Raw genomic sequence first — 26,774 nt, 5'->3', positions numbered from 1 at the left:
TTTTAATACTATTATTTTAATTTTCTTAGAGCATGGGCCTTTCATCATAACCCTTCATTATTCTTCTTACTGGTTCCCATGACACTGACTATTGGCTATATAAATAAATGTTTGTACCCAAAGATGTACATATATGTATTTACAGATTTTGCTTTTTGATTAGACTTCATTTAAAATGTAAAGGATCAGGGACACTTAAGAAAGCTGTTCTCAGAATATTTTGACTCTGTAGCCTACACAATATTGGGTAATGTAGAATTCTGTCATATACAGCTAACCAGTGTCTTTAAATATATTCCTCTTGTTTTTGTCCTTTCCCACGTTTCCAGTGCAGAACCTAGAAAAGGTTAATCTACAGATTCCCTTGAGGGAAGTGTGCAGACAACTGACTCAGATTCTATTAATCAAGGCATCAATGGAAATCTTGGTTTTTAGAAACAAGCAATGTGTGGTGGGAGCCCTTTGTGGAGGAGTTCCCTTCACAGTGGTAGAGACTTTTGGTTATCATGGAATGGCAGATGGTAGAGCTTCTAGCATGCAGTCCTAAATGTTATGGAAGCTGAGTGGGGAAGGCAGTGATGTCCTTGCTAGAAGGGTCTCTGTAGTTGGCATTGGCATTGTTTTTGACTGCATACTTTCCTTTTCTGCTTCTCTGGACTTTCTGTTAGTACCCTTCAATAAATTTATTTTTTTTTGCCAAAACGCCAGAGTAGATTCTGATGCTTTTAACTGACAATTCTGATTAATTTAGCCATGCAATTATTAAATACCTCCTGCAGGCAAAATAAGGGTCCCCAAGGGGACCAAATAGGAGAAATTATCTTCTGATTGTAATCAGAAAGCTACGCTTCCAAACAGAAGGAGATGAAAGTATTTGTTAATTTATTAATTTTCTGTTAAATTGTTAAATTTTAATTTGTTAATTTTCTATGTAAAGATAAAAGAGATGTCATATAAAAAAGGATGCAGTTTGCTTCAGAAATTAATCAGGTGAAAATGCAGGGGCACTCAGAAGAAAGCATTGCTTTGGTTAATAAGCACCATAGTTTAAATTTTGTCAGTCACATTTGTAGATATGACTCTCTGCAAAATGTAATAATAAACACTAGATATGAAGGGAATTTTGAGTACCTGATGAGTAATGACTGCGAATAATGGCTTGAAACATGCAACCACCATGTTAGTACAAACTACTACCTGGCATAGGATAAAATAGTTAAGTTAAAAAAAAAATCTCTAAGAATAAACTCTCTATGTATTAGCCCAAATGACACTTCTGCAGGAAAGCCTTCCCTGATTTCTCCAAGTAGATCAGGAACCCTTGTTACATGTTTCTGAATTACTCAGTACCTATTATTCATATTGCTCAAGACTTCTAATTATTGGCTGTGAAGGCAAAGACAGTATCTGACTTGCTTACTGTTGTATCCTCAGCATCTACCATAGGATGTTTCATAGAAAACATTCATTTAAACGTTTTTGTCTGACTAATAGACTGATTGAGTAAGAAAGACAGCATGTCTACCGTGGCTCTATCACAAAGTATGTATATGAATTAGGGAAATTAAATTGATTTTCTGAGCTACTTTCCTCATCTATAAAATTAAGGGGATTTGAAAAATTGAATGTATTAATTCTTAGTTTCATTTCATGTTAAATGTTTACATTTATTTATAAATTTTATATCTTATATGTAAATGTTTCATATATGAATTCATATATACCAATGGTATAAAAATGTTTGCCGAGAACTCAGATATTTTAGAACATGATGTTATAATTTCCATTTTTTCTAAATAAAAAGGTTATGTAAGTTTGTTATAAAAAATGTAAGAAATGGAAATATTCCTCATGCCCCATCCTTAACTTCTAGAGACAAATGTCATAAGTGATTGCATCTGTAATAATCTTTGTGAGCCATCTCTAAATAAAATAGACCAAAATTTTATAACAGAAATTGAGACAATTTTCTTTCCTAGTAATTTTGGATTTTTAAAAAAGCTATAGATCATCTAGCTCAAAGATTTCCTCTGTTTTGTAAAATTTTATGGTACAATTTTTGGTAAGACCTATGTCCCCTTCCACCAAATTCCTTTACTCATAAATGTGTATGATATATAGTACTAAATATTTTTAAATGTCTTTAAATTTTCAAAATTACTGCAAAGCATATGCTATTAAGTTCTTTGTCTTTTGTTTAATTTATATTTAAAAATCACTTATCAACAATACTTTTGTGACAGTTTCACTTAAACTCTCCATTTGGGGAGAGTTTCGTCATTGAGTTGGTAGAGCACAAGGTAACCGTGGCCACGGTTGACCACCTTGATTCATCAAAAAGGGTGGCAGCTGAAGGCTGACAGCCAACTATGCTTCCTGCAGAAGGTTCTTTTGAAGGGAGTTCTGAGCAGGAAACTTCATGGCTGCTTCATCCCAAAAGAATGTTTTCAGCAACATCTAAATTAAGAAGGCAAACATATTTGCTTGTTAACACGTTAAGTTGTAAATAGTTCATTTTAAATTCTCAGTATTGGAGTAATTGGAAACCACAATAAAGGCCTGAAACAAACATTGCCAATATCTTTAATTTCATCTCACTTTTCAGACACTACTTTTTCTCTCTGACCAGCTACCTCATTCTTTTTGAGGAATACTCTAAGTTCTATCCTTCCTCAAGTCTTCATCAAGCAGCTGCATCTTCCTTGAAAGCATGCTTTCACAGCCTTTCCACCATTGATATGACCCCCCAACTTTGCGAAACCCCCCTCCTTAATCAACTTTTGTTATACAAACGAAGTTACAAGTTAAAAACAAAGTCAAAATTCTAATAAAATTCTAGTGCAAAACATTAATGCATCAATGGATAAAGTTTTGCTGAAACCTGATCACTGTTTGCAAGGGGATATTGTCCTTGCAGTTTCCTTTCATTTTGGCATACTATTTTACAGTGTGTCACATGCTGCTTTCATGTCCCCATCACTTTTTTCTATTTGACTTCTTGCAAAGCTTTGATTTGCCCAATGTGTTGAGTGAGTTGTTTGTCTTTCCCTCAGGTATACAATCCATCTTTATACAAGATCCTGTGATGATTAAATCAGTAATATGAATAAATAGGTAATAAATCCCAATTTAATTGAAAAATATAAATGTTAACACAAACACTGACATCTGTTATATGGTCATTAGCTGAATAAAATACTCATATATTTTAATATCATCAGTATTTATATATTTTAAATTTTAATATCAACACTAGATAAATAAAATAATTTTAAATATATAGATATATATCTCTCTGTTGATCTAATTGTAAAGATACTATGACTATACCTACTTGCCTCATTAACTCAGCTGGAATAGGACCACTTCTTTTTTTTTTTTTTTTTTTTTTTGCTGTACGCGGGCCTCTCACTGTTGTGGCCTCTACAGTTGTGGAGCACAGGCTCCGGACGCTCAGGCCCAGCGGCCATGGCTCACGGGCCCAGCTGCTCTGTGGCATGTCCGGGACATGAACCCGGGCCCGCTGCATCGGCAGACGGACTCTCAACCACTGCGCCACCAGGGAAGCCCCACTTTCTTTTTGATTTTAGGATTTGTTGCCTGCATTAAGTAAGGCAACTTGTGCATAGTGCATTCTTTCTGAAGTCTCACAAAGACCTGTAAATCCAAGTGTTTCTGTAGCCTAAAAGTCAGAAAACCCTAAACTTTATCCTGAGTCTACAACTAATCTGGATTACATTAATATTTTATATTTGAAATATTTAGAGATTACAACTATTAGTAGCTAAAAGAAATCTTTAAAAGTATCTATTTCTGCCGTCTCATTTTACAATAATTTACCATTGATGGGTCACACAGTTAATATTAGCAAAGGAGAAGTTTCTATTATTATACACAGGAACCATATGTGAAATGAAATGATTCAAGGAGTTAACAAACTTTTATATGACTCAAGTTTTTTTTATCTCTATAAAGACCCCTTGTTGCCAAAAATGTGATGTCATTTGAGTGCTCATTTTCCTAGTGCTACTTCCATTGTGAAAGCTGCTGAGACAATGTATGTCACTTAGATTAAAAACTCATCTTTAAATGTTGTACTTTATAGTAGGTATAAGATCACAGTTATCACATCCAAAAGGATGGACATGTATAAATTAAGTTTTTCTCTTGATTTCTGGTGTAATTCTCTTTGATGGAGGTGGGAGGAAAACCATATGATCAAACTGAATTACTTGAAATTTAGAATACATATACATGAGTGATTGAAAAAGTAAATTAAAAATAAAGATACCTAAGAATGTTTTTGTGTGGCCTGCCAAACTCCAAATATCTGCTAACACTAAACAGGTTATTCTTTAATTGAAAATACTAGCAGGCTGTTTTTTAATATCATAGGGAAGAAGACATCTGAAAGAACTGAACAGAAAATAATTAATGAAAAGTCGTGTGTTATCCACACTTAGCATGTTTATCAAGTCTCCAGAAAACTTCACGTGGCTGAGAAAAATGATATTGTACAGATCATACCTGTTATGTAATATGAAGCAAGAATATCCATTCTTCCCCTCCTTTCTGTTTTTCCTATAACAAGGCCAACTGTGGAAGAACAGTGTGTTGCCAGCGTGCCTGCCAAGTTTTAATTGAAATGTTGTGATAAATTTCACTGCCAGGTCAGATGTTATTTTCTGGTTAAGGAGGGTCAAGCTGGTCTCTTAAAGGACCACTTTTGATTTTTATAGTGTCCGGTGATTTGTTCCTGGAAGTTGATTTACCACAGATCTGACCTCTGTCCTCTCAGTTGACCTCTGCCAACATGCTCAAGTCTCCAGTTCACTTGTGGCCACTGGTAGAAAAAAGTATTTCATTAAACTGGGCTTCTCATTTTATTAGTGTGAAAATAGGCTTTTCCTAATCGATAAAACAGGAAGCATTCACTTTATTGCTTTAGACTAGAGACTAAAGGTCATTTAACATAAATAGAATGGGGCACATAAAAAAACAAGCAGTAAATATTTGATGACTGAGCATCAACAACTTGATTAACACACAAAAAAGTCTACCCTCTTGAATACATGCATGAGGTTAACAAAAATATTAAAATTGTTGACATTTAGGACAATTATATTTTGAATGATAATCCCTACAACTGATTCACTGTAAACTACAGCTTTAGTTTGATTGCTGAAAGCATCTATCCCTAGTTTCTGCATAAGGCTTAGTATTTGTTTATAAAGAATACAGCTTCTCTTCCACAAGTTCAGAGCTATAAAACTTCCTTTAAAGAAAGTAAATTTTGGAGAAGGATAGTAAATTGCATAGCAAGAGAAACAAAGAAGAAAATGGCAATAACTTTGCCATTTCATTGATAAAAATATTGTGGGGACTTCCCTGGTGGTGCAGTGGTTAAGAATCCGCCTGCCAATGCAGGGGACACGGGTTAGATCCCTGGTCCAGGAAGATCCCACATGCCTCTGAGCAACTAAGTCCGTGAGCCACAATTACTGAGCCTGCGCACCTAGAGCCCATGCTCCACAAGAGAAGCCACCGAAATGAGAAGCCTGCACACCACAATGAAGAGTAACACCCCTGTCACCACAACTAGAGAAAAGCCTGTGCACAACAATGAAGACCCAACATGGCCAAAAATAAATAAATAAATTTACAAAAAAAAAGAAAAAGAAAATATTGTGGAAGCAACATGAGGAATTAAAGAGTGTGCACTCATTATCTTTGTCTTGCTGAGCATTCCTCAAATTGACTGAAGGTTGGTTTGCTGACTGTAATCGTTCAGAAACAAATGCCTCAATCTTATAGCCTGGGTTTGCAAGACCTACAAGATTCCATTGTTCTATTTCAAGCCTTTATCTTAAGCGTCTCTGCACCTTAGTAACATTTTCAGTCTTCATTAATACTTGAAAAGATACTCATATTACTTGAACAACAATTTACTTTTACCATTTTGAGACAGCTTATTTAGGTCATTTATATAACATACCACTATATACAAATGCAAATATAATGACCATTTTTTGTCTATATTTGCAATGTTTTATCAGTATTCTTTGGTATTTTTTTTGAAATACCATGTCTTTCTATGACAAAGGTTTTAATCAACGTGATAAAAATAAAAGAATGATTGAATCTACATTAAAAAGGTCTTTCTTTGAATAGCGGAGAGAAGTTTATTTTTTCTTTTTTTTTTTTTAACTTAGTTTCCTCATCATTTTTTTTCTTTTGAATTTTATTTTATTTTTTTATACAGCATGTTCTTATTAGTTATCTATTTTATACATATTAGTGTTTATATGTCAATCCCAATCTCCCAATTCATCCCACCACCACCACCCCACAGCCGATTTCCCCCCTTGGTGTCTATACGTTTGTTCTCTACATCTGTGTCTTTATTTCTGCCTTACAAACTGGTTCATCTGTACCATTTTTCTAGATTTCACATATATGCATTAATATATGATATTTGTTTTTCTCTTTCTGACTTAGTTCACTCTGTATGACAGTCCCTAGGTCCATCCACAACTCTACAAATGACTCAGTTTCATTCCTTTTTATGGCTGAGTAATATTCCATTGTATATATGTACCACATCTGCTTTATCCATTCATCTATCCATGGGCATTTAGGTTGCTTCCATGACCTGGCTATTGTAAATAGTGCTGCAATGAACTTTGGGGTGCATGTGTCTTTTTGAATTATGGTTTTCTCTGGGTATATGCCCAGTAGTGGGATTGCTGAGTCACATGGTAGTTCTATTTTTAGTTTTTTAAGGAACCTCCATACTGTTCTCCATAGTGGCTGTATCAATTTACATTCCCACCAGCAGTACAGGAGGATTCCATTTTCTCCACACCCTCTTCAGCATTTGTTTTTTGTAGATTTTCTGATGATGCCCATTCTAACTGGTGTGAGGTGATACCTTACTGTAGTTTTGGTTTCCATTTCTCTAATAGTTAGTGATGTTGAGCAGCTTTTCATGTGCCTCTTGGCCATCTGTATGTCTTCTTTGTAGAAATGTCTATTTAGGTCTTCTGCCCATTTTTTGATAGGGTTGTTTTTTTTTTTAATATTGAGCTGCATGAGCTGTTTATATATGTTGGAGATTAATCCTTTGTCCGTTGATTCATTTGCAAATATTTTCTCCCATTCTGAGGGTTGTCTTTTCGTCTTGTTTATGGTTTCCTTTGCTGTGCAAAAGCTTTTAAGTTTCGTTAGGTACCATCTGTTTATTTTTATTTCCATTATTTTAGGAGGTGGGTCAAAAAAGATTATGCTGGGCTTCCCTAGTGGCACAGTGGTTGAGAGTCCGCCTGCCGATGCAGGGGACATGGGTTCGTGCCCCGGTCCTGGAAGATCCCACATGCCACGGAGCGGCTGGGCCCGTGAGCCATGGCTGCTGAGCCTGCGTGTCCGGAGCCTGTGCTCCACAACGGGAGAGGCCACAACAGTGAGAGGCCTGCGTACCGCAAAAAAAAAAAAGATATGCTGTGATTTATATCAAAGAGTGTTCTTCCTATGTTTTCCTCTAAGGGTTTTATAGTGTCTCGTCTTACACGTAGGTCTTTAATCCATTGGAGTTTATTTTTGTGTATGTTGTTAAGGAGTATTTTAATTTCATTCTTTTACATATAGCTGTCCAGTTTTCCCAGCACCACTTATCGAAGAGACTGTCTTTTCTCCATTGTGTATCCTTGCCTCCTTTCTCATAGAGTAGTTGACCATAGGTTCATGGGTTGATCTCTGGGCTTTCTATCCTGTTCCATTGATCTATATTTCTGTTTTTGTGCCAGTACCATATTGTCTTCATTACTATAGCTTTGTACTATAGTCTGAAGTCAGGGAGTCTGATTCCTCCAGCTCTGTTTTTCTTCCCTGAAGATTGCTTTGGCTATTCGGGGTCTTTTGTGTCTCCATACAAATTTTAAGATTTTTTTGTTCTAGTTCTGTAAAACATGCCATTGATAATTTGATAGGGATTGCATTGAATCTATAGATTGCCTTGGGTAGTATAGTCATTTTCACAATATTGATTCATCCAATCCAAGAACATTGTATATCTCTCTATCTGTGTCATCTTTGATTTCTTTCATCAGTGTCTTATAGTTTTCTGAGTACAGGTCTTTTACCCACTTAGGTAGGTCAATTCCTAGGTACTTTATTCTTTTTTTGCAATGGTGAATGGGATTGTTTCCTTAATTTCTATTTTTGATCTTTTGTTGTTAGTGTATAGGAATACAAGAGATTTCTGTGCATTAATTTTGTATCCTGCAACTTTACCAAATTCACTGATTGGCTCTAGTAGTTTTCTGGTTGCATCTTTAGGATTCTCTATCTATAGTACCATGTCATCTGCAAACAGGGACAGTTTACTTCTTCCTTTCCAATTTGTATTCCTTTTATTTCTTTTCTTCTCTGATTGCCATTGCTTGGACTCCAAAACTATGTTGAATAATAGCAGCTAGAGTGGACATCGTTGTTTTGTTCCTGATCTTAGAGGAAATGCTTTCAGGTTTTCACCATTGAGAATGATTTTTGCTGTAGGTTTGTTGTATATGGCTTTCATGATATTGAGGTAGGTTCACTCTATATCCACTTTCTGGAGAGTTTTTATCATAAATGGGTGTTGAATTTTGTCAAAAGCTTTTTCTGCATCTATTGAGATGGTCATATGGTTTTTATTCTTCAATTTGCTGATATGGTGTATCACATTGATTGATTTGCATATATTGAAGAATCCTTGCATTCCTGGGATAAATCCCACTTGATCATGGTGTATGATCCTTTTAGTGTCTTGTTGGACTCTGTTTGCTTGTATTTTGTTGAGGATTTTTGCATCTATGTTCATCAGTGATATTGACCTGTAGTTTTCTTTCTTTGTGACATCCTTGCCTGGTTTTGGTATCAGGGTGATGGTGGCCTCGCAGAATGAGTTTGGGAGTGTTCCTTCCTCTGCAATTTTTTGGAAGAGTTTGAGAATAGTGGGTGTTAGCTCTTCTCTAAATGTTTGATAGAATTCACCTGTGAAGCCATCTGGTCCTGGACTTTTGTCTGTTGGAATATTTTTAATCACAGTTTAAATTTCATTACTTGTGATTGGTCCATTCATACTTTCTATTTCTTCCTGGTTCAGTCTTGGAAGGTCATACCTTTCTAAGAATTTGTCCATATCTTCCAGGTTGTCCATTTTATTGGCATAGAGTTACTTATAGTAGTCTCTTCTGATGCTTTGTACTTTGCAATGTCTTTTTTAATTTCTCCTTTTTCATTTCTAATTTTATTGATTTGAGTTCTCTCCCTCTTTTTCTTGATGAGTCTGGCTAATGGTTTATCAATTTTGTTTATTTTCTCAAAGAACCAGCTTTTAGTTTTATTAATCTTTGCTATTGTTTTCTTTGTTTCTATTTCATTTATTTCTGCTCTGGTCTTTATGATTTCTTTCCTTCTACTAACTTTGGGTTTTTCTTTCTCTAGTTCCTTTAGGTGTAAGGTTAGATTGTTTATTTCAGATTTTTCTTGTTTCTTGAGGTAGGATTGTATTGTTAAAAACTTCTCTCTTAGAACTGCTTTTGCTGCATCCCATAGGTTTGGGATCGTCGAGTTTTTGTTGTCATTTGTCTCTAGATATTTTCTGATTTCCTCTTAGATTTCTTCAGTGATCTCTTGGTTATTTAGTAACATATTGTTTAGCCTCCATGTGTTTGTGTTTTTTACATTTTTTTCTCTGTAATTGATTTCTAATCTCATAGTGTTGTGGTTGGAAAAGATGCTTGATATGATTTCAATTTTCTTAAATTTACTGAGGCTTGATTTGTGACCCAAGATGTGATCTACCCTGGAAAATGTTCCATGTGCTCTAGAGAAGAAAGTGTAATCTTCTGTTATCAGGTGGAATATCCGATAAATATCAATTAAATCTATCTTGTCTATTGTGTCATTTAAAGCTTCTGTTTCCTTATTAATTTTCTGTCTGGATGGTCTGTCTACCAGTGTTAGTGAGGTGTTAAAGTCCCCTGCTATTATTGTGTTACTGTTGATTTCCTCTTTTATAGATGTTAGCTTTTGCCTTATCTATTGAGGAGTTCCTATGTTAGGTGCATATATATTTGTAATTGTTATATCTTATTCTTGGTTTGATCCCTTGGTCATTATGTAGTGTCCTTCTAAGCAACTAAGCCCATGCACCACAACTACTGAGCCTGCGTTCTAGAGCCTGCGAGCCACAACTACTGAAGCCCGTGTGACTAGAGCCCATGTTCCACAACAAGAGAAACCACTGCAATGAGAAGCCCGCACACCACAACGAAGAGCAGCCCCCAGTCGACACAACTAGAGAAAGCCTGTGCACAGCAAGGAAGACCCAACGCGGCCAAAAATAAAATAAATAAATTTATTTTGAAAAAACCTCCATTATTTAAAAAAAAAAAGAATACAGTAGTGAATAAAGTGCTGTGTGAGACTAATCTTTTTATCATGGAAGGCAAGCCAGAAATTTGTCTTTTTAACAAAGGAGCAGCATTTTACAGTCAGTGGTCTCTGGTCATTCAGAAATAATCAGTCTCAGAGGCTTCAGGTATGCAAATTCAGTTTGATTAATATCTATAAAATTAAAGAAATAGATTCTGTGGATCTACCTGAAGGGATACATAATTTGCATTATTCATTTTCAACCAGCTACTTAAACATGATATCATTACCACTCTGGCATGCATTAGGAGACAATGACAAAGAAAAGGATGACCTTGGTTTGATTTCCTTCAGACTGTGGGCTGAGTTGGAGGCCTAGGGAAACAGGAGTTAGAAAGTAATTTCATGAGGCCCTTAATGAGCCTTGGGTCATGAGGTGTGTTCTGGGTCCAGGTGACAAAGTGTGACTGAGAGTTGTAAAAGTGTCCTTTCCAGCCATGTCTGCAGGGAATCCACTACAACTTTAGTGACACTGAATGACAAACACTTGGGATCTTATAATAGCAGTGGCAGTAGAGAGTCCCTTTCAAGTAGCTTTGCTATTACTTTATGTGAAATAGAGTAAACCTAAGAAGGTTTACTCTATTACTCTAAGAAAATACATGGAGAGAGTGTCATGTGGCAATTGCGGTGGTCATACTGGTGACTGATTGTCTTATAAGCAAATGTGAAGGTACATTTAAAGTCTTTCAGAAAATCATGGGGAGATGGGGCGCATTTGGTGCATGATGGTGGTGTCGTGTGCAGGTAGTGATTGTTAAAAATAATATTTAATATCACAGGTGGGTAAGGCCTCAATTTGAAAGGGTCTCAAACGTCCCTAAGTAGCAAGAGCAAATTATAACACAGTCACTATTCTAAGGGCTATATATAGAATGACTCATTTAATCCACATGACAACCCTATATCCCCATTTTATAGAAGAGACTACTAAGTCAAAGCTATGATAAGTAACTAAGCAAATAGTGGAATTGTGATTCAGACTTAGGTAGTTCATGTTCTGAAGTGGTTAGCCCTATACATCTCATTTTTCAGATGAGGACATGAATTAAGTTTAAGTTACTTACCAAGAACACAGAATGAGCAAGCACAAAGCATGGATTTGAACCTAGGTCATTCTGATTTCAAATTCATTGCTTTTAACCATCCCATTATCCTATAAAATATGTGAGGAATGTCTAGAGTAGTGAAGGTTCTGAGATTCAGAGCTTTTTTGTACTCTTCCCTTAGCTGATAGGGTTCTACTAGAGGAGAATGTTATGAGTTGCTTGCACATATTTACCAAATCAGCTACAATTCAACCCACTCTGTGTTTCTTAAATAACCAGTTGCCTCAAAAGTAATTTACTCCAAGTCAGCTATTGGAACTGCTATTGCCTGAGAGCCTGCAATGTATCAGGCACTATGCTAAGCCTGTGTATGCATTATGTCTGTTAGTCCTCAAAACAATGCTGAGAAAAATGTGCTATTAACTTATTAAATTTATTTCCATTTGAATAAAACAAATTTGAGAAGTCTAACTCACCTAAGCCTAGCCAGATGACAAGGAGCAAACTTAGGTCTATCTGAGGATGCCATTAGTTCTACATCACCTTCTGTATTACACTCAAATCCATTCAATCAACTCCATGTTCTGTGGTTTTACAGACATAGGTCTTCTACAGTACAGTCTTGTCTGAGCTTGATTTTATCTTGGCTGCCATCTTATTTAACTATTTTCTTTGTTGACTTTCATACATAATCAGTGACAATGGGAATGAGAAAGATCAAAACAAAACAAATACACAATAATACCTATATGTACATATAAATGTATGTATACACTATATATATATATATATATATATACTTGTTAAAATACTTCTTGCATGCTATTATATCCCAAGGTAGATCACAAAGACCAATGATTATTTTGTGAAATAGAGCTCATGTTTTATTTAACTCATTTACTTATTAAGGGAGCTATAAACTTCAGTGCGCTTTCATATTTCTCACCCGTCTTCATATTTCTCACCTTTGTCCTTGGCTTATAAATTAATGAACTACTATTTGAAAGCATGCCTTATTTTTCCTATTTGATGTTTAGCAGATGCCACCTGTCTCCAGAGGACAGGTTGTTTGTTGTTATTAGGGCACCATACAGGGTACAGCACGGATAAACACAGTAGTTGGAGTCTAATTACTTGAGCTCTTTATAGAGGTGGATCATCTCACAGCACAATGCTCAACAGGACAAAGTCAGCCCAACTGTCTTTTACAGCATCAGCTGCAGCCCTGAGTTTGGTGTTTTGCCACCGACACCAAGTCTTCTTTGTTTATCAGGTAATTAACAGTAATGACGTCTTGCTGCTTAGCTTTGTTCCTAAACCAAGACTCCTTCTTTGCGGATTTGGGAGGACTCCTAGTCCTAGGTCGGTGGCTTGACTGTCATAAGCACCAGCAGGCAATTCTGGGCTTAATTACCTCCCTTTTTTGTTCTTTACGTTGGGCAATAAACATCCAGTCTAAAGGCAATTTGTGGGAGAAAGGGGAGAGAAAGAGGGAGGGGTGCCTTCTCTTACGGCAATGCATCCATCGAATAAACTAACTTAAAAATGTTTTGAACTTGAGTTCTTAAATATTAATTCCCCATCTTATAAGGAAAATCATTTTAAAGAAAGTTATTCAAATAAAACAACCCCACAGATAGGCAGTCTGTTTATGAAATATGAGGGAATTCAATTACCCATGAATAGATGAATGGCTTTTTTTCCCTCTCTTTGTCCGGTCATCATTGTTACTGTGGATTTCTTTAACAAAAGATATCAAAATAAACAGAAATGTCTTCGATGAACTGTGAGCCTGCAGTTAAGTGACATATCTATGGGAGTGTGCCTCTGGGATGTATTTAGCATAGCTATTATTTTTTTAATGGTACATTATTGAATTTTTAGCAAAGTCACACTAAAAAGAAGAAATTACTACATCAGAGTGAACAAAGATCTAGAAAAACACCATATGTAGCTTTTTTTTGTTACAAAAAGCAAGAATACTTATTTCATTAGACATCTTAAATAAAATTTGAGATAATTTTGGTTAAATTCTGTTGATTATAGATAAATTCATATGGAAACGATATGTACTTGTTTGAGTAATTTTTTAATCTCAGTGACTGACTATTAATTTTCAGCTTTTTTTAGTATGGAAACAATATTTTAAAATAAATGTTAGTATGTAATATTTGCTAGTAACTTTCAGTACTCATTAGTGATATTTGGAACATTTCAAATGCCAACAACCTAAAATTGTAGAGGTAATTTTATTAATTATAAGCTGTAATATTATTACCTGTACTATTTTCTCTAGATAGCTCTTGTGGATAAATGATCAACCATTTAAAATGAAGTTTGCCTCTTCCATGTTTATGAAGCATTTAATTATTCTATAAGGTGTTCCACATTTTGGACTCTTTTCCATTTAATAGAATATCTGGGTTAAATTATAGATTCTGCATGTAACAGACAATATTCAGTACATATTTTAAGTAATGAAACAATTTTCCATCACATTTAACAAACCTTGTATGGAAGGATTTATATGGAAAGGAAGGGCATTTGTATAGAAATGTAATTTTTTTTTTGGCTTTCTAAAGAAATTTTGCACCAAATATATTCAGTGTTGTGTAATTCCTCCATTGTTATTGACTGGAAATGTTCCTACATTTTACTAATGTTCCTCAGATTTTCATGGATGGGATATGTTTCCTAAAAATGATACATAACCTTCTCCCTGATACAAAGGCAAGAAAATTACAGTTTTCTTTGGCATTCAAGTAGTCTTTTCTATTCTAACCACATTTTGAAAAATAAGTTTTACATGCTCCATTTATATGTGGATAGAAAAGAGAATATTTTAAAGTTAAACAGTATCCAACTTATTATATACAAAATATCAGAAATATGTCAGATTTTCACTGAATCTATAATTACCAAACGGCTATAGTAAGGCCACTGGGAACATTTACATTGAGAAAAGTGAATTATTTTTCCACTAAATTTACTCATTATTGCATTAGCATCTTTAAAATTTATTCTACTGAAAGTAAAATTAAATAAATTGTTCAAGTGGGGTAGTATGTGGAGGAATATGACTTATAGTATCAGATAGTTTTGAAACCCTATAAATGTGATGTCATATTGATAATCTACCAGAATTTATCTTCAGAACTCTTGAAATTTAGTCGTTCTCTTTCTCTTTTAATGTGAATATTTTCTGTAACCTTGAGGTTCATAGAGGAACCAACATGCTCTTCACATCAGTGTTTCATATTTGCTTCATACATGCAATAAGCATTAAGGCCTTAGACTGAATTGGCTCTTAATAAATCATAGCCATTTTATTATTATTCATATCATAATGTTGATTATTATTTTATTTGTGCAAAGAGGAGCATTATAATTGTCTTTGGACATGTGTTGTCAACTGGGGAAAAATAGTTTTACATCTAGGAAGAATAGCTGTGACTATTACTCTTGGGAAATAATGTCAACATCAACGTGGGTCTGGATGAAGGTTGGAAAGAGAAAAATGTAACTGCTTTAGTTCTAGTACCCTCCCACTTCTCTTCCAAATGACATGCTTTGGGCAATGTTTGCTTTCTACATTCTAAACCACAAAATAATGCCAGGGTTGGTAAAGGATGCAATAATTTCTTAACTAAGAACCTATAACACATACACTACAAATGTAAGAAAGAGATCCCTAACATCATTCGCACCATAGGTCATCTTTTATTTTCCCAACAACAAAATGTTTTGGCAGTCAAATGTTTAGTGAAACAATAACAACAGGCAAGTCAGCTGATGTTTCTTTGTTTAATTCAATTCTGTGGGATGGAACTATTTAGATGTGGACTTAGTAACTTCATCTGAACATCTATAGATACATGCTTTGTTGATCTGGACAGTAAGGGTATATTCATACACACACAAAAACCCAATTAGAATATGCACAGTACTCTTTAAGTATTTTTTTTAAACTGAAATTAAATTTTAAACTCAAGAGTCTGAGAACATTCACATGTGATCAAGTTTTTAGATAAGGATAAAATTTCCGAGCTCGATGGAGACAGTGTACAAGTTCTTGATAACCAGCAAATATTAAAGCTGATGATTTGCACACTGACTTTTTTTTGGCAATTCAACACCGAATTGCTTTTACGTTTTCCTTACAAACCATGGAAGAGAAAGGAAGTAATAATAATAATGATGATGATAATCCATTTTGACCATCTTATTATTTTCCCTTTATTCATTTGGGAGCTACAGTGAAGTCTTAACCATCCCATAAATACTTATTTAGTGAAAGGAAACAGAATATATTTTCCCTCAGACTCACTGCATTGATGTATTGAAATAGGAGGGAAGAAAAAAAAAAAGGTTCATAATGCTTCATTAGTTAATTGTGCAGAGTACAGCTCTTTAGGGGTAAACAAGTGAAGGACATTTGCTGAATGGCCCATCCTCGTCACGCATATTATGGCCTAATGATGCTAGTAATGGTAGGAGGCTCCTGGAGAGTCATCTGTCAAATTAGCACATTGAATTATTTATTGCCTCAGAGTAAAATTGTTGAAAGGTAGCAGCTGAGACATGGTTTTTATAAATCTAAAATTCAGGGGAAAAAAACTAAAAAAACTTGCACAGCTGCTTTGTAAGTGCATTTGCTTTTTAATGCTTGTATTTATTTATGAATATGAACACAGTAGTCCTTACTGGGTAAACAGATTATTTTTACCTTTAAATCTGATATTTAGTGGGTGTATGGATGTGTGTGTGTGCATGAAATCCTGGTCATTTCATGCCATTAGTTATAATGTATTAACCTGAAATTCAAGATAGTTGTTTTTTTAAGGCTTCATAACTCATTTCCGCTACATCACCTATGTAAAGCATAAGACAACGTGCCAATCGTTACTAGGCCCTGTGCCCAGGAGCTAACATGGAGGGTACGGCTCTTAACTTCCAATCCTCAAAACTGTTCATATTTCTGTTCTTGCACAATGTTGTCTAAGATAAAAGTCTGTCTTCCTGGGACTTTGAGAAGAAGACAAACCTGTACTCAATTCTATGAAACAAGACAATAAAGATGATAAGGAACATAAATATGGAGAAATGTAAGCATTTGAAGGCCTGAGAAAGTTAATAAATTTGGGGTCTTCCAAAAGATATTTTATTATTTATTCAGTATTTATGTAGTGGATGTGGGCAAAATTTTTTTCTGGTAATAAATATTATATAGAGAAATAAATTCACTTACCAATATCTTCCACTGACCAGTGAAGAGTCACTATTCTAGAGGGAGGATAAACAAGAAAACAGTTTACCAATTCTCTATGGCTCCTGTTATCTCTTTATTTCTTACTTTTAAAATTCTTATCCTGAATTAGACAACTCCTTGAGAAAGGTTGAAATTTTTGATGATAGACCACTAATGTCAGATAAGCAGAGCTAAACTATGAGTATTTGGTCTCAAAGTCGTAACTGAATGACCTTCTCAAAGATACTAAGTTTGAATCACTATGTTCAATTGAAGATATATGTATAAGTGCATCCTTTTTTGGTCAGAAATAGCTCCAGTTTATTCTAGTGATGTTCCGGTACCCTGAGAGACTGGGACCTGGCACCTTTGGGTCAGCCAGTCTTTCATTGGGTGAAGGATCATAGAGAAACTCTCATTAGATCAGGGTCTTGAAATATACACGGGCTATTGATGGGCAGAGAATAGACATGTACAGAGTCATCTTGGAAGATAAGCAGTCAGGAAGGGAGTGTCCTAGAATATATAAAAGAAAATTAGGCTAAAAACCGAATTTGCAATATCATGGAATGTCTTAAATGTTCTATTAACGAGTATACACTATATTTTCAGGAAAAAAATAATCATTTTCTTTTGAACACTATAATCCAGGCAAGAAATGGGAAAGATATTTGCTAAGATAATAGTGGTAATAGTTGAAATAAGGAGATAGATTAGCAGAAGAATCTTTAGGTAAAGATTAAGTAATGATATGTATAGGAAAGCACTATATAAATTCTAAGAAATTATATACATTCTGATTTTCATTGTTATCGCCACCATCACTACCACAAATACCACATGACACTGGAGGGGATGGTAACAAAGACAGAGAAAAAAATTGAAGTACTGAGCTAAGTAACCTCTGTCCTGGGAGACTAGTGATGTTATTAATCAGGAAAAAAAAAAGTCATTGGGAGAAGATCAAGTTTGATAATGAAGATAATAAGCTTCCATTATGGAAATATTGATTTGGAGACGTGGGTAAGGTTTCAAACAGAAATGTCCAGAAAGTTGTCGAAAAGTGGAAATGTAGCTCAAAGAAGGGTGAAGGGAAAATTTACAGATTAAAATTAGAATTGACATTCATACAGAGAAGAAGTCATAGGAATAGCTAAATTGGTTATTTGCTGTGGTTTGGCCAACACAAACGTTGTTTCTGTGCATATGTTACTTTATTTTGAGAAGGTGAGTATGACATTGAGTCAGTCCTCTTCTTATTACAGCAACAATTTTCTGATCAAGGTCTGTGTTTCCTGCTGCTTTTGCCATTTCATTCTTGTTTTATTTTCAGCTCCCCTTTCCTAAATTATTTTTTATTGCCTCTCCTCCTTTGTGTGTCTGTGTGTCTACCATAGCCAAAGGTCTTCATTAATTTTCTACTTCTTTTTTAACCTCTTCAAAGGAATGGTGAAATGAGAAGGTACTTATTGAGTGTTTTAGGAGCTTAAGCATTTTATGTGCATTATCTAATTTAATTTTAAAAATAATGGGGAAACTGCTATTCCCAGTTTGTAGGACTTGAAACTGGTCCTCAGCAAAGTTAAAGACCCTTCCCCAAGTCACAGTGTTAATGAACCCAAGTCTGTGTAAGTCCAAAGTTTTGATTTTGCTCTTTTGTTATTTCTACACCACATTGTCTCCTGCATAGACATTTCTCTGCATAGACACCTCTCCACTATTATTTCTAGCATCTCACCTTTTTACTCTCATTCCTAATCATTATCCTAAATCCTTTACTTCCATTTTTTCTCCTCCTTCATTGAACTCTTATTCTAGATCTACTCCTCTCGTTGGCAGCCTTCCTCATTCTGCCAGGGCTTGGTAGGCTTAAATCTTCTCTTTGTCTTTTCTTATACTGATCAGCTAAAATACCATCAAGTTATATTAACTCACTAATAGTTAAAACACTTTTACCTTTAAAACTGACAGCAGCTTTGTAAGTAGTCTCAAAATCACCCTTCTTTCACCAATAGTCAAAAGATAGTGCTGAAATCTCTTGCTTATGTTACAAAAGGCCATACCATAACAACTGAAGGGAGGGTATAATTTCAGTTGTATGCCATTTGTCCAGAGAAATCACCAACAGTTTTGCTGCTCAAATAAATACATCTTAAATTGCATTGTTATTATTCTTATCCATGTACCTGTAATATGTGGCCCACAAAAATTTAAAGATGAAAACTTTATAAAGATTAGAACTGCTTCAAGAAGTCAGATACGTGTTTAAAAATATAGCGGTTTTTTTTTCTTTTTAGAATCATTATCTGCTGCAAATCCAATGTGAAAGTTGTATTTGATTAAGGTGGGAAATCCAGGGCTTCCCTGGTGGCGCAGTTGTTGAGAGTCCGCCTGCTGATGCAGGGGACACGAGTTCGCGCCCCAGTCCGGGAAGATCCCACATGCCGCGGAGCGGCTGGGTCCGTGAGCCATGGCCGCTGAGCCTGCGCGTCCCGAGCCTGTGCTCCACAACGGGAGAGGCCACAACAGTGAGAGGCCCGTGTACAGCAAAAAAAAAGAAAGAAAGAAAGAAAGAAAAGAAAAGAAAAACAAAAAGGGAAATCCAGCTGATGCCCAGTTGACATTGAGAAAACCTCAGTCTCCTCTATTGCACCCCAAACAGCTTGTAAGAGTGACCCCAGAACCAGGAGCAGTGGCAGCCAAGGGTCGAAGCAGCTCACATTCAGCTCTCTCTGGAGGATGACTAAAATAATTTCATATCTAGGAGCTTCTCTTGAAATAAATGTGGGAAAGTTTTGTAGACAAACTGGGATTTTAGTTTTAAAGTCTGTAATTTTAAAGGAAACATATTTACATATACTATAAGACCTGAGGGAGTAGTGTTGACAATCCAGTAGATGGCAATCTTCCCTCAGAATATGTGTCAAACCAGGGTCCCAGTTCAGGCTTGGGATGTGCTGCTTGCCTAAATTAACACCAAGGTATTGTTTCTAATAGTTCAAAACTCCAACAAAAGAGCAAACTTCCGCTTATATATTAGAATGCATTCTACACTCTTAGAGGACTAAATTTTAGTGACTCTACTTTGCTTCATCAAACTACATTAGTAATTCTTTGGCCTTTATATTATTTTTTTCTTGTCATTACTAAGATAAGGATAGCTGTATTCATGTAACATCTCTATCGTCCTTCTTAAAATAACTCATGTACTATATATTAGAAACTGCTCTTTGCCAGAGATCTATTTATGACACTTTCCATAGAGTAAATGAGAGCCTGTAAAATGTCATTACGTTTGCAATATTTTTAAGGCAGAAAGTTTAAATGATTCTGTGGACTATATCTGACTCTCTACCATCTCCATTCCACCTGTTAAGGAATTTAGAGTTTAAGGTTTTGAAAAGGCTCGTATAAAATAGCGGAAGTGTTTCTCAGTGGGACATTTAAAAAATAGATTCTATGAGGGAAGACAAAAGCAATCAGAACACCTTATCTTGGAGAGAAAGTTTACAGGAATATTTTGTTATGCTATAATATTACATTTTTGTTGTAAAATGTTCTGGTGATGTGTAATACTGCTGTCATTATTACTGCTGTCATTCTGGGGTTTGAATGACATTCTTCCTAGCAGCCACAAGACAGGCTAGCTGCAATCTTCAGTCTTCTTTTCCCCTTTTTCGGTTTTATTTATTTATTTTTAAATAAATCCATTATTTTATTTTAAGTAATTCTTTTGAATTTGTTTCTTAGTCTCATAAATACTAATATGGTGACATTACTACTATGCAGTCATATGTAGCTCTTCTCAACTTCTGTGTCAAAGAGGGAATTGTGTTCCCCTGTTTCCTTGATGTTTATGTGGGTGTGACTCACTTTAACACAAAAACGAGTGTGGAAGTGACATATGTCACTTCTGAGCAGAAACATAGAATCTCCAAAAGTAAGAATTTCCAGATTGTGGCTTCTCTGTCAGCCTCAGTCATTTAGTGAAATCAAAGCAGAAGGATGTCCCTAGTTCACCACAACAGATATGTAGGGTGATCAAGGAATAGACCTTTATTGTCATAGGCTGCTGAAATTTGGGATTTGTTTGCTAGCTTTACATAGCTTATCCTAATACCGTTAAAAGGAATTGAATTTAGTAGTGTGGAATAGATGATACGTTATATGGTAAATCATATATTCTGTTTAACTCTCCCCTTCTAGGACAAGAAAAAAATACAATGCCCACATAGACAACATATATTGTGGGAGTATACACTTAGGCACTAAAATTACCTCAAATTCTCAAAATGTTTTCCTAATTTGGAAGAGGTAATTGGTTCTCCATTCTACCTCACATGTAGGCAAAAGCTGGACCCTTCTGTAATTAAGCAACAGTCTTATTTTTTCAGTAGGTTTGAGAATATTCTAGAACATGGTATCCCAGATCAGTTTTAGAAAATCAGAGATTTAACTGAAAATATAGATAAGTTAAACTTTAGGATTAAGTTCGATAAGAGATGATTATAATTAGGACATAGCTAATACAAATGCTTGTTAGCTATATACCAAGCTATACTTCTACTGCAGGACTTTTCAGATACTTCAATAACCATTGCAGATTTCCCAAAATGGAATATAGAACTACTGGTAAAGTCAAAGGCTTAAAAATTTCTATGAAATGTTCTCTCTTTCTGACTTGTATTTAAACAAAAAATAATGTTTTCTATAAAAATAGTAATGTATTTAACCTTTACAGAGAACATTTCCTTCATAATCATTTCCTTTTAGAAGCATGCTTCTGAACAAATCGTAGAAAAATTTGTAAATGATTTCCTTGGTTTTATTTTTTAATAAATCCATGGTTGTCCCTAAATATCATGCTCTCACTCAATCTCATTCTGATATGTTTCCTGATTGGGGGAAGGGAGGAATTGAGTTTAGTTCCTTGCAAATTGTACCGCATCCTGGGTTATAGCCTTGGTGTGTGTTGAGTACCTACATTCCATCCTCCATTCATCAGGACATCAATCAAAGGTTGCATCCTGCCTTGCTGGAGCACAGCTTCACTCCTGATTTCTATATTTGGTTAATATGTAATGGTCTAATTTACTCAACAATTGCTTATTGCATACCCGACATAGGCCAGACTCTATGTTAAGCACCAGAAATAACAACTTGAAAGGATGCAAGATCCTTATTCTAAAAAATGTCATTTTTTAAGTCAGAGAATACTAGTGAATTCAATGTACTATCAAAAATAAGGTGTCTTCAAATGCTTTGGATACCAAGACAATAAAGCTATTAATGGGATTCTAGAGAATGATCAGAAGCACAAAATTTGCAAGGGTTATGTGATATTTGGAGAACTATGTGTGATCTGCTGTGGTTCAGAATGGCCCAGGGAAATTTGGGATATAGGACTTGCCTAAGAATAGTTCTTGATATAAAATAAATACAACTTTACAACCTTGCTCAAAGAGAAACACTTGAGGCAATTAAAGATAGAAAATAACTAAAGATCTTTGAAGCTCACCAAGTAATATGTGCTGTGAATACTGGCCACAAATGGTCCAAATAAGAGGCAGATTGGAATAGAAAGGTGGAGGGAAGGTGCCATAGTGGAGGTAGGGTAGAGAAATAATCATCTATCTATCGATCAAGTAGATTGTTTTTTAGACACGTTGGTCGTATTTTACACGTATTGTCACATTTCCTGTTCATGACCAGCCAGTCAAGTAGGCATCATAATTCTAACTTCACAAACATGCTCAAAGGGCTGAATGAAAAAAAATCATTTTTGATGAAAATCAAAAATTTTGATTGAAAATCAAAAATCATTTTTGATTGAAAATCAAAATTTTCATTTTGATGAAAAAAAATCATTTTTCTTAATTATGAACACAAGCCCATTTTCAGAAAATAAATTTTATAACTGTTAAATAATCTGTTGCTTTTACTTATGATATACAGTTATAATTTGGTTTTAGAAGTTTTGCATTTCTTGTAAACTTGCTGTAACTAGGGTATTGAATTATTTCAGTGAAAAGAAGTTAGCACTATGTATTATCTTAAAAAAAAACATTCTTATAGAAATGGTAACCAAAATATATACATATACATATCTATATTTTAGTTAAGCATGTTTGAGGAAATACTCGTGGCCTTAAATTAACATAAACAGACTTTGAAGGGCAGAAATAGAGGTTACTTTCTTAAATGTACTCCTTAATCTGAGAGTGGGTATTTCCATGAAAACAACTCACTCTTATTTTTTTTCCATCCTATTTTTTTTTTCTGGCGAATATGTCTTGCTGTCATAGTCAGTATGGCAGGAAAACTTACTGTTAAATATCTGACATTATTTTACGCAATGTAAAAATTGTTCCCTAATAAGTATCCACCTAAAAACTCCCCCGCTTTGTTTTTTCGACAACACTCACAGATGTATAAACGTTTTGACTATCAGAAGGCCTCCTGCTGCTTTTAGACTTTAAGATTGGGCAGTTTGATAACTCCTCTCATTTTCTGCCCATTTTCTTAGTCTCACTTTTTGCCATTCTCATTCACTGTCCCTAATTTCAACTATAGCACTAAAACCACATATAGCCAATACATTCCTCATATTCACCCAAACTTTGACCATGGTTTCAGTCCACCCTTCTTGCACTGACATTTCTTACTTACTTTCAGTTAATGCTAAAGTTGTTCTACCACAACTTGTACACACTGATCAAAATCTCATGCACAAATATAAAACAATATGGCTGGCTGACAGAATAGCCTATAGAGAGGCAGTATTTAGTGATAGTTAAGGCTATCTACTGCCTCCATCATAAAATATGGCTTTATAACAGAGGGGTAAACAGCAACCAAGAGTACAGTGGCAGTAGCACCCTCCAAACTTAGTTGTCATAATCTGTACATCATCAAACTATCCCAGCTAAGTTGGGAAGACTAAGCTATTTCTCAAGTGTTCTTTCTCTCGCAGGGAACTACCTGAAAAGTCAACGAACTCCCGAAATCCAGATTCAGCCTCTATCCACTTCAGGGACAGGCACTTATACCCAGTGCTTAAAGATCTGTTTGACATTACCGGCAGGTTTTGCCCGTACTAGTATCTGTTTTCACATGATGATACATGGGTGTTTGTGGTGCCTAATCAGTCATTGGAGAATGGTCTCAGGCCATTTTGTGTGCAGGCATCTGAAAGAAGAACCAATCAAATCCAGACGTTAAAATAGCCCATTACAAATACAAATCAAAAAACCTGACATTTAAGCCATTCCCTCTGATTTATACTTCCACAGCAAATTTAACACTGATAATTATTGCACAAACTCTTTCCCTTCGATATATGAAACAAACAGCAACCAAAACACCATGTTATAATGGATTACACTCGTTACACCTAAGTATTTAAATAATTTATTGCTAATAAATGCAAATTTGAACGCTTCATTCAAAATAATTTAAAATCAACTCAAGGATACTACTGAACACAGACCTTGAAGAATACTACAGGCCCTAAAGCAGATATTGTATTATTGCTCCAAGACATCTTGATCCAAGTAGGCTATACCACAAGTGCCTCTGCATTATTCCACTCTGCCAAATGAAAGAACTAACTTCTGGTGCAAAATAAATGCACAAACCGGTTTTATTGTTTTGCATTTTTTAATTGAATAAGGGATTCTTTCAGTTCTATAGTGCTTTACAATTTTCAAAAGTTTCACACATGTGATTTTATACAATCACATAGTAACCCTTTTCTTCCCCCTACTGCTATCTTGCCCCTCCCTGCTTCCCTCTCCCTGCTGGTAACCACTAGTTTGTTCTCTATATCTGTATATATATATATCTATATCTGCTTCTTTTTCGTTTTATCCACTAGTTTGTTGTATTTTTTAGATTCCACATATAAGTGAATCCATGCAATTCATCCATGTTTCTGCAAATGGCAAAATTTCCTTCTTTTTCATGGCCGAGTACTATTCCATTGTTTATCTATACCACACCTTCTTTATCCATTCATCTGTTGATGGACCTGGTTTACTTTTATAAAAAGAATAATGTAGACCAACTAAAAATCGCTGATCTTAGAGTATTTAATCATCATTAAAATTTTTTGATAAAAATAAAAATTATCAATGTCATGAAGCTGAGAGCTTCCAACCATCAACATACTGCAGTAGCCAATTTAATTTCTGTTTATATTTCAGAATCAGACTTAAGCTAATTTCAGTATGGTTTGTAGAGTGGGTATGTCTATAATCCCTCTATAATAATCTGCCACATTAGCTTGATGTACTATAAGAGTAGACAGAGTATGTGTGATTTTACTTTAATAGGCAATTATCAGCATTCATTCAGCAAATATGTATTGAGAGGTTATTAATTACTAGTCTCAATGAGACCTAAACTACCATACACCAACCCCTTAAGGAGGAAGATTTTTCTCTGCAAGAATTATGGTTTGGTTAGACATAAAATAAGTTTAATAAACATATACCTAAGATTGTAAACTGGCAGCCCACAGGCTATGATGAGAACTGCAGACATTTGGGGGGTGCGTGGGGTTTTTTGATATTTGAATTGGAATTCATAAATTGACAAATTTCACATAATAATCTGGATTCCTGGCTTCTTTTGAAATATTAAAAGATGGCCACAAATAGGTGGAGCTGAATAGCAGGCCATGTACTCTAAAGATTTCAACAGTTCCCACACTTTCTAATACCCAGCTGATTGTACACATTTCAGCTGATAGTACACATTTATGTCACAGGCCTGGCCCCCTGAGATACCTGAGTTTTAGATCTTTGTCTTTTAGACAAATTCTTTCACAAAAGATGGAATGAATTATGCCTGACTCTGGATGTATGTCTCCCTCTCAGTCATCCACCTCGTGTAACGTTTCCTATCTCTTCTCCTATCCCAATTCTTGTTCAAATATCCCCAGGTCTGAAGAAATATGTCTGTTCACAGTATCATCATAAGTCCGATCACATCTTATTTTATAATTAGAATGAATTGAAGGTATTATCTATAAGTTCATTGAATACACATTAGAAACAAAATTTAAATTTAGGTAATTTAAAAGTTCCATGAATCAGAACTGCTTTCTTAATCAACCATTTGTTGTTAATGATTTTATCTGCATAATTCGTTTGGTGTCAAGATATAGAATCAGCTAGGCAATGTCTCTGGATCAGGTTAAATTGTTTGGTATATCATCTAAAAGTTCATCACTGCAGTCTTTTCTTCCTTGTGGCAAGGGCTGATCTCAGGAACATACGCTGTTACTTATATACTACAATGTCAGGAAAAGTGGGAAGGTGCTATTTCCACTGAAATGCTCATTTGCAGCATCATTTGGTACCTAAATGACAACAAATAAAACTTCATTTCATGAAGGAACAGCTTTTTTGTCATGCCAGAAGTTAAGTGTGTAATAGGCTATTAGAATGATCAACAGTAGGCAGAGTCAGCAAAAAGACTCAGAAGGTGGTGGTGATCTGGGCACAGAGTTAGCAAAGAAACCCAGCAATCCATATGCAGACAAGTCTGGGCAGATGAGTAGGCAGAGCAAGGTATAAGCAAGGTAACTAGATACATGGATACAGGTTTATATATTCAACAACAAAGAAAAAAAAGGCAAACGACAACGACCTACGGCCAAAAAAAAAAAAAAACACCCAGGATGTTAGAACAAGCAAGTAGAGTGGTGTGCACCTGTGACAACAAAGAAAGGGGACTAGTGAGAGTAGTAATTGAGGGGAGAGTTAAAGGCATAGGGTCCAGACTGACTGTCATTGTATGAATGGCAAGGAACAAGCCAAATGGGACATCCAAAAGGCAGGATGGACCCCAGGTGTTCAGGTCACAGATGACACAATACAGAGATTTACAAAAGGTGGAGGTAGCTCCAAGGAAGCTGTGTAAGCAAAACGAATTGTTGGATCTGAACAGTATTTGGTGTGTGCTTCATTCAACCCAACTAAACAGGAAAGGCACCA

General features: G+C 35.2%; 1 long non-coding RNA gene across 1 annotated transcript in view; it reads right to left on the bottom strand.

Annotated features, from left to right (window-relative positions):
• Window positions 1–2,177: 2,177 nt before the first annotated feature.
• The window catches only part of LOC132518050 (uncharacterized), a 48,861-nt gene continuing 24,264 nt past the window's right edge, over window positions 2,178–26,774 (bottom strand). The window contains exons 3-4 of the long non-coding RNA XR_009539858.1: window positions 16,774–16,808; window positions 2,178–2,457 (exon numbers count right to left, since the gene is read on the bottom strand). This is a non-coding gene — a long non-coding RNA (uncharacterized LOC132518050). The remainder of the gene's footprint in view (window positions 2,458–16,773; window positions 16,809–26,774) is intronic.

Source organism: Lagenorhynchus albirostris, chromosome 3 (genome assembly GCF_949774975.1).
Source record: "Lagenorhynchus albirostris chromosome 3, mLagAlb1.1, whole genome shotgun sequence".
Lineage (NCBI taxonomy): Eukaryota > Metazoa > Chordata > Mammalia > Artiodactyla > Delphinidae > Lagenorhynchus > Lagenorhynchus albirostris.
This window is presented reverse-complemented; position numbering and strand designations above follow the sequence as displayed.